Below are 17,955 nucleotides of genomic sequence, written 5' to 3'. Positions count from 1 at the left end.
AAGTCTGTCATGTGGGGAAGTGTTGGTTTAAAAAAGAAAAAAAAAATACCAGACCAAAACCAGAGCAGACTCAAAGACCAAACCTGTCAGCCTTTTCAATTATGTCAAAGATGATGGGGGGGGGGGGGGGGGGGGAGTCCACTGAGGATAAAGGGAAACAGCTACAAAGCATGGAAGCTGCTGTTATTCATGTAATTTTTGACTGTTTCTGTTTCTTTGAAGATGGAGCCACACACATTCACAAAGAACAGAAAAAGCAACTTCAAAGAGAGAAAACCCGATGTCCATGTTGAATGGTTTCTCTTACTAGAGAAGGATTCACCGCTGGAGGAAGACAAGCCCAGGACTCAGCCTATCATCCTTTCTGAGCCCAGGCATGCTATTGTTAACCGTGGGACATGTAATCAGACAAAGGACACCTGACCAATCAGATGCACCTTTGGAAACAAACCAAAAGCAGAGAAACAGATTTAAGGCTTGGATAGCAAAAGGAACTGTAGCCTCATTTGCTAAACTGTCTTGAAGCTTTCACCATTTGGTGACTGTCACCTCAACCCTTCTCTGGCTCAGAGAAGTGTCTTAAATGGGCTTTAAAAAGGGAGGGAAGACCACATGGTGTGTTGGACCAGGCAACCACAATGTCAGTGCTTACTCTTTTGGGGATCAGTTCAGGCAGGCTGAGGTTTCTCTCATTTGATTCACTGGTTAACGCTGCATTTATTCATTTCTGTCTCTACATTCTTGTTTATCAGGAACAACTTTAGCACAGATCCCAAGTTCAGTAAAGTAGCTTTTCTTGTTTGGATTAATTAGTTCATATTTATTTAACTTTGGCCAAAATACATAAATGATTTTATAAAATGGGCAGAGCAACTTTCAAAAAGTCACACAAGTACGTCTCCATCCAACCAATGACCCAAATGATATTCACAAAAAGGCAAATGTAACCTAGAAACCTCCTTGAGACTTGGATGATTGGTATTTACCAAAGAAGCTTGACTGGGAGGAACCAAAAATCTCTCTGTATTCTGTCTGTGCTGGAATCAACGTGTTTTATTATTATTATTATTATTATTCATTTGTGTTGGCTGCCTCTTTCCCTTCCCTTCCCTTCCCTTCCCTTCCCTTCCCTTCCCTTCCCTTCCCTTCCCTTCCCTTCCCTTCCCTTCCCTTCCCTTCCCTTCCCTTCCCTTCCCTTCCCTTCCCTTCCTTCCCTTCCCTTCCCTTCCCTTCCCTTCCCTTCCCTTCCCTTCCCTTCCCTTCCCTTCCCTTCCCTTCCCTTCCCTTCCCTTCCCTTCCCTTCCCTTCCCTTCCCTTCCCTTCCCTTCCCTTCCCTTCCCTTCCCTTCCCTTCCCTTCCCTTCCCTTCCCTTCCCTTCCCTTCCCTTCCCTTCCCTTCCCTTCCCTTTTGTTCCTTTCCTTTCCTTTCCTCTGGCACATTTTGCAGATGGGTTTACTAGATCGTCAGTGTGGAGGGTAAATTATCGTAGAGTAATTATAAGAGAAAGCTGACCACATATTCTGAGAAGGCACAGGTAGAATATATTATTTAGCTATACAGCAGCATAACTGACGAGTTGGGAAGGCTACCACAAGTCCAGCTCTCAAGATGCACGTAAAGGCACAGCCTTAAGACAAGTCCTCTTACAAACCCAAGTTTTGTCAGTATTGTGTGGTCCCCCAGAATTGCTTTTTGGGAAATGCCATTTCATCACTGGGTGGCTATTTTGCCTGATACTGTTCACTTTAATTGGTTGAAGTTATTACTGTAGTACTGTTATGGGAATTTTTATCTTAAAAAGGTGGTGATGAGTCACCTGGTCGATTTAGCATAAATAGGAATTCACTAGAGGCTCTCTGAATGGGTAATGTCTTCCTAAACTCAGAGCTCAATTAAGCAACTAAAGAGTTATTTCCTTTAGGAGAGCTTAGGCACTGCTGGAAGTCAAAAACGTAGTTTGGGTAGGAAATTCCAGCCCAGAAATTATATTGCTGATCTGGAGTTTAACAGGGAACTGTAATCAGTTGGGATTCATTTGCTTTTATATACTGAAAATAAAAGTTTCAATGCAATCTTCATAGGCAAGACCAGCCTCCACGTTGCAGAGCACAGGTTTGGGCATCCAGCCCCAGTTCACTGAGAGAGAACCTCCTCCGGCCATCAGGGTGAATCCAGCCTCCTGATCAGGAGTGGGGACCCCCAACTGGGGTCCCAGCCTTTCTCCAGAGGCAAAGAGAGGCATCCAATGTGCAGTGCTCATCTGCTGGTCCAGGCGTAGAGAGAGCTGTCACCAGGGCTCTTCATGACTGCCCGGAGGTCCCACCAGCACAGCTCCTTCTATTAAGCAAAGTCTTTTCAAAATTTTTGGAGGCACAAGGTTTTGTCTTCTAAACAAGCTGTGTTGAGGCTGTGGATGCCTGTGTGAAATGCTTTAAAGAGAGCCAGGTTTTAACCACATTTTGAAAGAGACATTTATGCACTATTTTCCCATCGGCTTTCGGAAGCTTTATCAAACTTCCTAGCATTAGGGATCTACATGAAAAATAAACTTCCTTTTGCTTATTTTCTTTGTTTATGTCACTTGGATTAAATCACATTGTTCATAAAACATACTGACTGCAACTATTTCCAAACAGGGCACAGAGGACTTCTAGAAGAATCCGCTCTGGAGATGCAAGAAGAGAGTTAGCAGCTGGTTTACCAGACTAGAAAAGAAGTACCTTGTAGCTGAGCGGCCAACCTTAAAAAGTTGTCCTTGTTCTGCCAAAAAGTAGGCTGGACGTCAAAAGAGGCAAAGACCAATACTGGAAAAGTAATTAATCCTTGACAGTTACCTTTCAAGAATAGCATATTCCCTGATGTCACTGCCTTTGCATATGGGTTGGTGTAAAAAAGACTCGGTATTATTATCATACATTATCACTCTTGGCAAATGCTAAAACACAGTCTCACAGGAGCTGCAGAACATGTGCCTGGTTCCATTTTGAAGAAGGGACTTTGGGTGGCCACAGTGTGAATCTTAGACTGAGGGACAACTTTGATGACACTAACCTCAGGGGGAGAAACTGCATTCCCACAGCATTCATTAGGTGTAATGGAAATGGAAACTTTAGTTAGATAGAATGGAGACTAAAATAGCTTGTGAGAATAGGGGGGCTATTTTTACACTTCGGTGCACATGGAGTGCCCATTAATTTTAATAGGAGCTTTGCACTGCAATTATTAATGGAAGAACGTGCCCTGTTGTATTCTTTTATGGGACTCTGGCCGTATTCAATGACATTGCAAAGGAAGGCTAAAAGTACTGTCGTCTTAGGGGGAATGGAAGGAAGGAAGAATGAAGTGGTTGTAGTAGAGGGAGAGGCTCCCGCACTTTAAAACAAGAATAATTAGGAGCTGGGACTGGGGTTGAGGTCAGATGTGAAGAAGTCTCTGACAAAACATGAACACTAAGGAGACAAGGTTGGGGAAGGGGACTCTGCAGTTTCAGGTTACTGTGGAAAGCCCCAGCAACATCTCAAGATACCGGACTATTACATCTGAAGAGATCACCCAGGTATTGAAACACTTCAACATTTCAGGCTGCCATCAACCTGCGTGGATGGCTGCGTTCATTTGACCTTAAGCCCACTGGAAATGTTCAGAAAGCTCTAATGGAGGATTAGGACAGATGATGTGTGGTACAAACGTAACCTCCATGCAGGTCTGCTGGGAGGACCAGCAAGATTTCAGGAGGCCAAACTCTGCCCTCCTCCTCTGAAGCCAAGAGATGCTCTCAGCTGTCACTTTGAGCACCCCTCTCACGCTGTGTTTGCTACATGCCCTGAGTATTAGTATTACAGCTACTGTTCTTGGAGTACCATGATGGCATGATCGGGATCTACAAGCTTACAGAGCTATATGCAAAAATGATCCTGAAAAAATAATGATATTAAATGAATATAGACAAGATGTTGTGAAGTACAAGTGAGATAATTTTGGGTGACACCTCCGGCTGTATTCATAACACACCACTAACTTCACTGTTATCAATTGTCTTTCCTACAAGTTATGAAACATCAACACTTGCATAATGTTGGAATCTTGTTTTCACTTTGTGGAGCTATTTTTCATTAAATTAAATGCTTACAAGCATCAGTTTCATTTTCCTTCATAACCTCACTATAACAAAAACCTAACGGAACATAAAAAGTAAATTATTTCTAAAATCCTGGCCCTTTTATGCCCAATAACATTGGATTTTCTGATGCAGAGAGTAGAAGTTAAGATTTATTGAGTGACATCTGGTTAATTAAATGTCTATTTCCTATGGCGTGTTAAAGGAATCATAATGCAGAAAGTCAACATTGAGAGAGTAATTAAAGTGCACCTAAAGAGCAGAACTAACCTTGTAGTTCACTGTAATTAGAAACAAAATGGGAACAATATGTTTAGAGAATTACCTCCTTTATTAGGTTGCTATCGACAAAAACCTGTTTATGCATTTGAAATCTCATTGTGCAAGCTTCCATTTTACTTTTACCCATCTGTGCAACTTAATACCTCAGCATGGATGGCTATCTCAGGAGGAAGCAGAGCTCAGTTCTGTTTTCAAGACATATGCTAGTTCTGGGCCACTGGAGTTACTCAGGAATGGAGGATCTCTTTCTAGGGTTTCAGTACTTTTTTTTTTTTTTTTTTCAGCATTGGCTGCAGGAGGTTTAGAAAGTTAAGGACTTCAGAAAGTTCTTGATAAAGGCTTGTTAAAAAATGTAAAGCTAACATATCACCAAAGCATACAGTGGCTTTTTCCCTGGTTTTCTATCAGATTGTGCTTGCAAAGCCTCAGCTGCTTTCTCTGAACAGCAAATTTCCATCTGTGTCTGGGTGTGAGAGGGAAGGGGATCTGGGGGTAGTAGGGAAGAAACAAGGTCAAGCTGTTCAGGAAAATTTCTGTGGTACAGTAAAGCACCCATACCTCTAAATAAAACAGAAACAGGTCACCCAAGCAGACCATCAGGTCTCAGTTCAGTTTGCAGGTCTGGAGGTGGCCATCTAGACCCTTTATATCAGGCCTTGTCCCTCATCTAAGCCCTTTGCTAAGAGCAACCTAAATGGTGAAATCCATGAAACAGTCTCAAGGAAAAATGTGAGCTACTTTGATTTTCTTTTTATCAATGAAGATACATTTATTAAAGATGTTTGCTCTGAGCCTTCTATTTAGGCTACCTAATGTCATAATGCCCTGGCTTGTCAGGTTACAAAAGGAACTATTTAATTGTTTAATATTCTGGCTTTAAGGAATGAAGAGCAGGAGCAAGTAAACATTTATATATACATACTGCATATTTATTGCAATGAATGAGAAGGATTTTCTTTTATTTATAAGGAGCATGATTGTAAGAAAAATGGTAACACAAAGCTGAGCTTTGCACATGCACATGGTGTACAGCAACATAAGAAATGAGTCAAATACATAACTTCCAATAGCCCAGACTCACCTCATTCCAGTGGTTACCTCAATAAAGAAAAAACTCAAGCTGTAGACAGGCAAACGGAGCATCTTCCCTACCCCAGCTATTGCTACCATGCCATATGTTTGCTCGCAAGAGCTCCAAGGATTCAGACACTGTGTTTTGCTTCAGGAAGACATCCATGCCTTTATTTTCACCCTTTAGTCCCTTTTCAGAATGCCTCATTGTCTCTGCAGTGAGATTTTTAGAAGTTTTGGTGACAATTCCTCCATGCTTCTCCCACAGGGCCCGCTGTTTCAACTTGTTAGGGTCCTGAACTCATCAGAACCTGAGGTTAGTATGTGAAATAATGCCATGTGATTAATTTTATGTTACTAATCTCAGCTCATTTTTCCATGTTGGCTCTCTCCTCGATATATACCAGCTTCACGTTTCCCATGGTCTCTCATTCCTGCCAAAAGTTTTGCCACTCATGAGATATTTTTTATTTTTAAGAACCATTATGATATATTATTATAAACACACACACACCAACAAAAACAGAAAACAACAACAACAACAAAAAACAAACAAACAAACAAAAAACAGTATTTTGTGTCGGAACAGAAGAAATGCCATAAGTTTGCACATTAGATTTTCAGGGTCCCTTGTGGAGGCTAAATTATGTCCTTTTGCTCTTAAGCCATTGGAACATTGTCTTTTACTACTCCTCATTTTAGCCTTGCAAAGCTCCTCTATTTCCTTGATGTAGATGCAATTGTCGTGGTTGCTCACCCTAAATCAAGCTCCGAGTTGGCCCACCAGCTTCAAAGAGCTCTTAAATAAATTAGTCTTACAATAAGTCTCTTTGTAAATTGCTAGCATTTCCACTTCAGGTAGAAGATAATATATGCAGCCCATTAACACTCTTTACAGAACCTTTGTGTTTCTTTTTAAACTGAACAGACCTTAGAATACACTTAGTTTTCCCCCAACTCTTGCATTCTAATAACTTACTTAGCACACTATTACCATATTGTACATTACTTTTATATTACCTTTTTTTGCAATTTTGTTTTCAAAATTGCCATTCTGCTCTTTTCTCATTTCTTAGAAATGTTTTGCACTCTCCTAGGAATTTATTCAAGTACACATTAAAGCTGATCCAAGCACCATTTTTTTTTTTTTTTTTTTTTAGCAAGTATAGGAAAATGTGTAGGAAACCAATAAGGTTTACTGTCAATCTTTCATATCTTTTCTAGCAGAGCAGACTTTCTTGACACCTCACAACCCATCACAAAACAAGTAGCTTATAGGTTTCTCTTGCCCTGGTCTCCATTCTGCCCTACTGCTGCACTATTTCTCTTCACTTACATCCCAAGTTTTACATCTTCTGTGACATTGTTAACGCATACATGATAGAGGCTTTTAACCACTCCTTCATATCTAATCTCTTTTATAATATCACTTCCATCATCAGCACTCTGCCTCTGCTTTTTTCCACAGCAGAGCACTATGAAGAAACCATGGAGGTGTGTGAAACCATGACTTCGTATAGCAGCTCTAAGATTTTTTAAACTGTTCCCTTGAATAACTTCTGGTTGATCTTGAACAATGAGCACCAGTGAGGGAGTTCAAAGACAAAGTGATGTGACAAATTCCTCATACACAGCAATTGTACTTATTATTAATTAAAACAACAGTTCCAGTGCTCAGATCTGCTTAAGTCCTTTTGGGCTTATGTGACATGGCAACTCATAGCAGTGGGATCTGGACTGCTTGGAGGATTTCTCCAACTGTGGTGGTTTTACCCTGATGGACAGCTAAATTCCACCATACTGGTCTCTCATTCCTCCTCCTCAAAGGAAGAGCAGGAGAAAATACGATGAAAAAGGTCTCAAGGGTTGAGATCACTCACCAATTATCATCACAGGCAAAACAGACTCAGCACAGGGAGATTAATATAATTTATTGCCTATTACTAGCAGACTAGAACAGTGAGAAACTAAAAGCAAACTAAAAACACCTTCCCCCCCCCCCCCCCCCCCCTTCACCACTCTCTTCCACCTCCTCCCCCCCGAGCAGTGCAGGGGAACAGGGAATGGGGGCTGCGGTCAGTCCCTGATGCTTCATCCCCGCCGCTCCTTCTTGGTCACTCTCTGTCCCTACTCCCCGTGGGGTCCCTCCCACGGGATGCCGTCCTGCCCGAACTGAGCCTGCGGGGGCTGCCCACAGGCAGCAGCTCTTCAACAACTGCTCCCACACGGCTCCGTACCACGGGGTCCATCCCCCAGGAGCAAACTGCTCCAGCACGGGTCCCCCACGGGCGGCAGCTCCCCCCAGACCCCCTGCTCCTGCGTGGGCTCCTCTCCACGGGCTGCAGCTCCGGCCCGGGGCCTGCTCCTGCGGGGGCTCTCCATGGGCCGCAGCCTCCTCCAGGCCACATCCACCTGCTCCACCGGGGGCTCCTCCACGGGCTGCAGCGTGGAGATCTGCTCCGTGTGGGACCCGTGGGCTGCAGGGGGACAGCCTGCTCCACCAGGGGCCTCTCCACAGGCCGCAGGGGAACTGCTGCTGCCTGCCTGGAGCACCTCCTGCTCTACTGCACTGGTCTTGGGGTCTGCAGGGCTGCTTCTCTCATTTTCTGACTCCTCTCTCTCCCAGCTGCTGTTGCCCAGCAGTTTTTTTCCTTCCTTCCTTCAGTTTTTGGTTTTTTTTCTTTCTTAAATCTTCTCTCCCAGAGGCCCACCCAGCATTGCTCCCTGGCTCTGCTCTGGCCAGCAGTGGGTCCCTTTAGAGCTGGCTGGAGCTGGCTCTGATCTGGCATGGGACACAGAGGTCACCCCGTACATCCCACACTACCAAAACCACAGAATCATCTAGGTTGGAAGAGACCTCCAAGATCATCTAGCCCAACCTCTGACCTAACACTAACATGTCCTCCACTAAACCATATCACTAAGCTCTACATCTAAATGTCTTTTAAAGACCTCCATGGATGGTGACTCAGCCACTTCCCTGGGCAGCCTATTCCAATGCCTAACAACCCCCAGTACACCCACACAGAATATTTCTCTCCCCAGGAGTCAGTCCCAACTTAAAGACTTAGAGTGGCAGAAAATCCTCCACATACCTAATGGCATTTGACTGGTCAGCTATACTCCTGCATCTCATTTTCAGTCTGAAGTTATCTAGGTGTTGTTTCTACACATCCTATACTTTGACCTGCTAAATAAAAGAGCTTTCTGTCATGAAAAGTCTTTCTATGTAACGAGGAGCAATGTTATTCTGTGCTGGTGACAACCAGCTCTCCCCTGCCTCCTCTGTTGAGGATCTTGAACAGACAGCAATGCTTTGGTATATGAGTACTTCTCAATTCTGTAGTGAGAAGCCCTATAATCAAATACAGATTTATTAGAATTCAAAGTAAGTCATTAACCATGAGACTGGTTCGGTCTGTTTTTTCAGTCTGCCCCAGGAAGGCAGCCTGACTGCCACTTTTGTGATGAGAAGGAGAAAAAAATTTTTTTACTGAACAACTAGTAAAATACTCATCTGAGAATCATAGAAACATAGAATCATTCAGGTTGGAAAAGACCTCTAAGATCATCTACTCCAACCTGTAACCTAGTACTGACAAGTCCACCATGCCACTAATTCTACATCTACACATTTCCTGAAGACCTAAGTTTGGTCCAAGCTCCCAGAATTGTTTCTGTCTTTTTAATCCAGATGTGTTCTAATGTTAATGTATACAGATTTAATCAACAGCTGTCAGCCTGCCCTAACCAGGAGGCTAAGTTATGATCACTTATACCTCTTTCTTCTAACCTGTCCCTCACTACTGCATTTCCAGATGCATGGTGGTCTAGATGCCACCAGAGTTTGGAAAGGTGCCTTGTTTAGGATACACAGGGAGCATCTGTATGAAAGAAAAGGCTCAGTCCTCCTTACAGGTTCAGTGCTTTAGCTACTTGCGTATTTTGCAGAAGACAGGCAGGGATCTTCAATAATCATGCCTGCAATTAAAGTGCATGAATTGTAAGCAAGCTCCTAAATCAGGGATGACTAGGTGACTTCAGCTCCATTCTGATGTTTTCAGCAGTAGTATTTTAAACAAAACAAACGTTTCTTATTTTTTTAACTTCAAACTGTTATTTTCATTCAGTATTAGGTATTGAAAACCTGAAAACCAAATTTGAAGTCGGGGGGGGGGGGGGGGGGGGGGGGGAGTTATTCCATTTATTCTTTCTCTGTTCTCTTTCTCTGTAACTGAATGTATGTTGTTTTCTAATTTTACTTCCTTTTTCAATTTTCCTGAGTTTCTGAATACATTCTCAAGTTTGAATACCCATTTCAAGAGTGCTAGAATGACAGTCAATGCCATTTTAAATTTTTTTTGTTCCTCTGAATTTTTTCAAACGTTTTAGAAATATTGAAAAGTTAATTTAAAAAAAAAACAAAAGGAAGAAGAAGACTGAGATGAAAGAGGAAACCCCTCTGAATGTAATTCATTTTATTGCATTCAGTGAAAATGTGCATGTAGTTGTGGGTTATGTAAACTGAAGTTGAGAGAAATGAAAATAATATTGATTTTAAAGACCTGGTGAAAAGCACCACCTGGAAATTATTTATACAATAAAATACAATAAAAACTATTCCAAAATTGTTCAGAACATTATGTTCTCCTTTTGAATAAGCTTCCAGTGCTCTAATGGAACTATATCACAATAGAAGGTGTAATCAGAAACAAATATTCTGAAGTCATCCTTGAATTGTTCATTTTGATTTTGATTTTGTGAAAAGAAGTCCCTGAAAAAAAGGAAAAAAAAAAAAAAGAAAGCAAAAGGGTCACAAAAACATCCATTTAAAAACAAAAACAGAAGAAAAATGTGTATGCATGATCATCAAAGGGAGCACAAAGCTCCCTTGCGTCTCTCCCTTGGGGCTGTTATATTTCATACCTCAAGGTTTTCTTGTCTTTACATTCTATTCAAGTCATTACATTTTCAAGGCATGTCTACTTCTAAATGAATAATCTTGTATTCCAACCACCTGCTAAAGTAAATGTCAAAGCAGGTCCCAATTTACCAAAGTAGTCCAGATGAAAACTGGAGGTGTCTACGAAAACTGAAGTGAGAGTACTATTACATTTTAAATTAGCAGCATAAGTAAAGCGCCTGAATATAACTAAGGCACGAGAATCAGTAGTTGGAGCCACCTTTCGTAGTAGAAGGAAGATTCGCATTGCAGAGGTGCAAGCTACATTTCAGCTGGTTACTCCTGTGTCAGGAGAGTAAATATTACAGACCCTACTGCAAAAGATAAAATGTCTGCTCAATACAACTGGCAGATACTCAAGAAATGAAATGATTTGATTGCGTTGATTGAAATCAAAGTACAGGAAAAAAATCATACAATATCATAAGTAAAGGTTATTCTAGTTACAAATCCCAGTGATTCAGCTTTCTAGGAAGGAATTACATGAATCAAGCCGTATTATGAAAAAAAAAAAAAAAAAAAAAAACCACTAGGCTGAGTATAGCAATGAGTTAAACTAAAAGTTCTTTAATGAGGAGGGTAGGCAGGTTGTAAGATAAATTGTTGCTTCGACATAAGAGAGAATGAGCTAGAAGAAGCACAAACAAATCCAGGAGGAGTTCATGTGTATAGTGTTCTAAATACTTGCAAGCTAAGAACACAACTTGTATGCTTTAAAAATCTTTTGTAACCCGTGAAACACTTTCATCCATACACTTTATCTGAAAAATATCAATCTATATATGCATTACCCTTTGCAGTAGGCACAGAGCTAGATGGAAGCCTTGCTTTTTGGCACCCTTTATGTATAGATGGCATATGGTGGCAGCATTATTTATTTGTAATTCTGGGTACATAATTTGCATTCTGAGCTTGAGGAGCTGTATATCAACTGGCTGCTCTGGCTAATCTCTTGCCAGCAAAATTCCTGCCGATTGCAGTTGCATCCATGAAAAACCTGTATGACTGGTCACCAAGACAGGACTGCTTATGTCGTGCTCCTGGGGCCTCATTCATTGCCTCTCACATTCAGTGAAAGTCCTTCATTTAACTGCAGTGGATTTTGAATGACAAAGCCCAGTAAAAATGATGTCATATGCACCCCACTATATGCTATGGGCAAAAACAATTAGCCTAGCACCAGCTGATAGATTATTGTTTCTCATTTGACTCTAAGCCTCTTTCTCTCTCTCTCCCTACTCCTCTTCCCTCATGCTCTTGGAATATAAAAATATCTCTATAATTTGTATGAATGAAGTAAACCACTAATATTAATTAATTGATATTTTAAGAAGAGAGGGAACCTTTGTTATTATATGTCCTGGTCTTCATAATGGATGGGAATGTAGTCCAGTTATTGCTGGGTCACAATTATCAGTATCATGAGGCAACACCAGCACGTCTTCTAGAGGGACACACAGGCTTGACCATGGCAATCCACAGAAGCTAGGGGTGTCATATATGTCTGGCTGGCTACAACATTTTAAAAACAAACATCTTACTTCCACCTGCAACGTGTGTAGATTCAGCTCAAGGCATTTGTGAAATATTTCACCTCACAACTGAAAGGACACCAAAACTCTTTCTGCCAGTGTACATCATTTTAGACTAAGATGAGGTGGCCTCATAAATGAAAAGAACAAGTGAAGAGCTGTCTATTTCTTGAAGACAAGAATTAACAACCCTAAATTAGACGGAGAAATTAGTACAAACATTGTAAATGCTTGCATGAAGCCAAACTAACATTCACTGCTATATTTGAAGGGGAAAAATAATTCCTTCTTTTATTCTGTACGTACCACTATTTGTTGAATATTAAAATATTTAGATGTTAAATTCCTATTCCCCCCACAAGGCATTATACAGCAATATATATGCAAAATATGAAAACAAAAATAGATTTGCCTACACATCAGCATTTCAAACGCTCATTAACACCAGGACAAACAAAACACCGTGTTCCAGTCCTCTCTACATCATCCGTCATTTGGATATGTGGGGTATAATGAGGCAGAACCTTAATGTTTGCAGGAAGGAAAAGTTAGTTTTTATCTTTCATTTGCAACAAACATAATACAAAGCCTATAGGAAGCAAGTACCTTGGAAAAAAATCCTAGGCCTGGATAATCAGGACATCAATCCTGAGGACATAGATGCCCTAAAGAAGTTATTTTCTGCATATACTTACCAGCATTTTCTGGTGCTTTCACTGCTGCTCTTGGACCATCTCCTTACTCTATTATGTTTTCTCAGCTTCAGACCAAGTTGGCTTTAGACCAAGACACTATGGGGTCTATTGTTCCTTGAGGACTAACCTGCAAGGATTTGTGTGAATGCTTCAGTGCCAGAAAAACTTCATTTCCTGTGACAGTACTTCTCAGCATTACGCAGGGAATCTATTCTTCCACTGTAACCACAGGCGTATAGACTGAGGCCAGTGGAGATCACCCGTCAGTGATCAGATTTATTCAGAGAGCAGCTGAATTACGGTGTTAATAGATCTATCTGGACAGTACACAAGAGCAAAGACAAGATGCATTTCAAGCAGAATGCCTCTCAACAGCATGAACATTTTGGTTTTGTATATGTTCAAGTAGCTTTTTCTATGTATATTTACTAGAAGTTATGGAGGTTAGGTCCCTTCTAGTAATTATTAGCTTTATTTAGTAACTATTTATAATTCTGGGCTCCCCAGCACAACAGAGGCATGGACTTACTGGAGAGAATCCAGCAAAGGGACTCCTTTGGAGTACCTGTCCTATGAGGAGAGTCTGAGATAGCTGGGAATGTTTACCCTGGAAAAGAGTGGTGCCCAGTGCCAGGACAAGAGGCAATGGGCACAGACTGAATCACGGAAGATTGCCTCTGAGCACCAGGAAGCACTTCTTCACCATGCAGGTGGCAGAGAACTGGCACAGGCTGACCAGAGAGGCTGTGGAGTCTCCCTCCTTGGAGATCTTCAAAAGCCGTCTGGACGTGGGCCTGGGCAGCCTGCTCTGGGTGGCCCTGCTTGAGCAGGGGTTGGAGCAGGTGGCCTCCAGAGGGGCCTGCCAACCTCAGCCCTTCTGGGATTCTGTGAATTTAATTTAAGCAATATAACCAATTACTAAGGTTATTTTGTCCTGTATAAGAAAAATAGATTAAGTATATTTATGAAAAGTAGACTTCATCAGACATTACATTTCTGAAGCGTCCTAAGTATTCTGACTAACGGCAGGTGGAAAAACTTAAAAAGCAGTAACACAATGTACACTTTATTTTAGGTTACTCTTTGTGAGGAAGTTTATGATGGGACAAGACAGGCTCAGATGACAAAATATTCCAGAAACCCTGATTGTATCCTTAAATATATACTTTGTGAGGCCAGGCACCTCGCCAAATAATCCATCCACTGCTGTCCTCATCTTTTCCAAAGTAAATCCCAGAAGGGTTCTGCTTTGACAAAGTAGTCTTTTGGAAAGGTATGTCATTTTCCATTTATTTTGTGTTTGAATAAACTACATTAAAAAAAAAAGGGGGGGGGGGGTTGTAATGGGCTCTTGGTTTTGGTGTTTTGTTTTTTTTTTTCAAGAAAAAAATTAACCATGCTGGGATGTAAGTTTCCAGCTGCAAAAGCAACCAACTGAAGAGAACTGTCTGCAGAATATTATGGTAATTCACACCAAAATAGTTTAAAAATATGTAATTAAATCACATTTTCTTGCTTTTCAGAGGTACATGGAGTACTTTGTGTGAGTTTTTTTGCTTATTGGATTCCTTTATTGTGTTGTAAGAGTGAAATTTTTAATGCTGTCTCTTGATATCAGCAAAAATTAGAACAGAATAATTAGCCTTATAAAAATTTCAGGCCAGTAATAAATGCATTAGTTTTATATTTTTCCTTTTATTTCTTTGCCAAGATCTTGAGCGGCATTTAAATGCCTCTGTAACTTTCCCTGTTTTCTGCATCTCATCTATTTAAGAGATGGAATCTGCATTGAAATCTGAATGCCATCTAAAAAGTTTAGTAACATACGACCAATTTTTAAATAATGTATGTGCCGTTGAGGCATTCCCCCATGCAAGATGCCTGGCAGATGTGTATAACACTGCAAGTCAAGCATACATAGCTACTGCTCTGATTTGTAACCTTTTCTGCCTACTTCATTCCTGCAAATTGTTAACAAGGTAAAAGGCACTAGAAAAAAAATCACATCCTTCTTCTCAGATCTGTGCTGTTCTCTAAGTGCCATCAGCAGATGGTGTTTAACTGAAGACAGAGCAATTTTTAACTTGCAGGCAAGGCAGTATAATGATACAGGCATAAAAACAACCTGTTTCCCCTAAGTACCCTACGAAGTAATGGCTCTGTATTGATAAATGCATAGCTCCAGAAGTGGCCAAAGATGATATTACTACATGTCAGAGAGTGAAAAAGGCAGTTGTGTTTGGTTGGTGTGCTACCATTTTCCTGGGGGTATAGTAAGATTTCTTGTTTCTGCATTTTTTAGAAATAAAAAACAATTTTTATCCAGACCCACTTTTCTCAGAGGCCAACCATGAGTTTCTCTTTCTTGTGTGTACTTGAAACAAAACCAAGATGGATTACAAAGAACAAAACCCCCAAATTCAACGTGTATCCATCTCATCCATGGTGAGGCTCCAGTCCCCAAGGGTCCTCTGCAGCTCAAGCCTAGCAAGGCAACACACACCGAAAGATTTTTTTCTGGCTTCCACACAAAAAGAACTTGATTGAATTCCAAGGAACTGAGTTTTCACTGTCTTCATCATCCTTCACAGGAGGTTTTTTCCCCACATCACTGGCACCAGCCTTTCTTTAACTCCTGTGGAAAATCAAGTCAGGACCCAGAGCAACCAGAGCTCCACTTTGCTGAGGGAGGTAGCCCATATCACCACCGGGACCACCCTTTGAGGGATGGCAGTATGGGAGGTTGGCATCACTTGGCATCACCAGCAGTTACAGAATACAGAATCAAAGCCTTTCAGCTACATGCCATCAAAAAGCAAATAATTAAATAGCTCCTTCCTATTCTAGATGTTTTCAAAGGTTTGTTGAAATAAGAAGCTTACATTTCCCAAGGCATCATCTTTCCTCTAGCACTTCTTTTACACCACATAAAGTCCCACATGCACAATATAACTTACACTTGTACTTAGCTTGGTGAAGTCTGGACTGCCTTTTGGATAGATGTTCCCCCATTTGATTCCCTTTGTCCCTCTGGCACTTCTGGCTCTCGGTATTTATTGATCGTTTCTATTCAGAGTCCGCCTGCTTTAGCCCCTCCGTCCACACCTCCCAAAAGGCCATCTTTACTGAAAAATTCAGTTCTAATGATGTTTTATATACTCCCTAGATACTGAATTGTTCCAGTCAGAAGAATCTATGAATAAAAGGGTTCACACTAACAAGTCAACTTATAAAACTGCATTTCTAATATCTTCAATAAAAGCTGCAATAATAAATGTAAACAAATCATGCTGGCTATTTTTAATTTTTGCTGTTGCCAAAGGCTCCATGGGTTTGATGTGTGACTGACACTTGTACTTCCTGCCTTTGCCATGGCAGCAGAGTTTTATCACACCATCTCCTGATGCCCAAGAAATGCTTAAATTTCATCATTCCTTTAAAAAGCATGGAAACATATCCATAAGTATTTATCTTTCCCCAGAAAAACACCCAGCAAAGACAGTACAATATTCCAGCTGATTTCTACACTGGTCCCCTTGTGCTGAGAGTGGTTAAGGGAGTCCTTTTTCTCATTAAGTTCATCTATAAGTGTGTCTACAGGCGGGAGAGAAACAGAGAGTGAAGAGGGTGCCTCATTGATATTGTCAATAGTAAAGGTGAGCCAAGAAAGTGAGAGTACAGGAGAAGGTCTTTACAGTGAGATGCACAGCTGACTCATTTCACCCAACAAAGAATATTTGTTGTCCAAATAGTTCCCAAATCTTTTTTTTTGTTGTTGTTTGTTTGTTTTTTTAAAGGGATATGAGCTACACACAGACAGCGAGGCAGCTGGCTGGCTGTGCGTGTGAAAGCTCTGGAGAAGTTCTCAGATGTGGAAGTCTCATCCCTGTGACGGCAGTCCTTGGGCAGCTTTCGTTGGAAAAGGCTCATTCGCACCCAATGGCCCCTGCTCACAGGAGTCCCAACAACCAGAAATAGACTGCAGTTAGTGCAGAAAATAAAATGCCAACATCTTATTAGAGTAACAAGGCCACTGAAATATTCCTGGCTAATTAGTACAAATTCTAGATGGCAATAAGAATGTGCTGTCAAATATCAAGGAAAATCACCGTAGTTTAAAATAAACTTGTTTTTCCTTTTCTAACCTTGTGTTTATTAAAAAAAAAAAAGGGGGGGGGGCACCATGACACATCTTATTTATCATAGAATCATGGGATGGTTTGGGTTGGAAGGGACCTTAAAGATCATCTCAATCCAGCCCCCCCCGCCATGGGCAGGGATGCCACCCACTAGATCAGGTTGCCCAGGGCCTCATCCAACCTCGCCTTGAACTCCTCCAGGGATGGGGCATCCACAGCTTCCCTGGGCAGCCTTCTCCTCACCACCCTCTGAGTGAAGAATTTCCTCCTAACGTTTAATCTAAATCTCCCCTCTTTTAGTTTAAAACCATTCCCCCTTGTCCTAAAAAGTTGTTCTACATCTTTTTCATAAGCCCCCCCCTTAAGTATTGAAAGGACCAGACCCTCCAAGTCCTTCTCTGCGGGGCTGCTCTCAGTGAGTTCTCCCAGCCTGTCCTTATGTCTGGGATTGCCCCGACCTAGGTGCAGATTTATGAAGCCTAATGTGAATAAGAATCAGGCCCTTGGTTGCCCTTTTGCTGTGCAATGTCTCAGTATCCCTCTTGCAAACTCTGGTAAAATGCACAATAAATGACGACCTGGGGCACAACACTAAGTGTTTGGTTCATTCAGTAACCTTTATGATTACCTTCAGTAACCTATAATGAAACAGTTTTATGTCAGAGACCTGGTACAACTTTACATCTGTGAATCGAAAGCATCTTTTAATAGAATAAGATCTCTTATTGCAGCCATTTAAGGCCACAATCACAAAGACTTGCATCCCATAATTAGAATTTGTTCTCCAGGAACTTCAAACGTAACAGTCTGGGTCAAACAAAGGGCAAATTTGTGGTGTGCTCGGGATAAAGCTGATTAAAAAGCTGTTTATGCCAGGCTGCAGGATGAATGGAATACAATATGACAAAACAATGATGGTGCTGTTCTCACTTGGCAAGAACCAGACGGTAAAGTTACTGCAGAGCTTGCAACGGTGGAGTTGGCAATGTAGCTCATCCTAACACATTGTGTTGTATTAAACATTTAATCTGTGTGCAAGAAATCAGGACTCCTAACCGTGAGCTATATCATATCCTTCTAACCCCCAAGAAAAGTTGGTATAAAATATTATACACCTATGCACATATATATGCACACACCCATATATACATCTACA

The sequence above is a fragment of the Anser cygnoides genome, chromosome 3 (genome assembly GCF_040182565.1).
Source record: "Anser cygnoides isolate HZ-2024a breed goose chromosome 3, Taihu_goose_T2T_genome, whole genome shotgun sequence".
NCBI classification, from domain to species: Eukaryota; Metazoa; Chordata; class Aves; order Anseriformes; family Anatidae; genus Anser; species Anser cygnoides.
Note: the sequence above shows the minus strand (reverse complement) of the source record.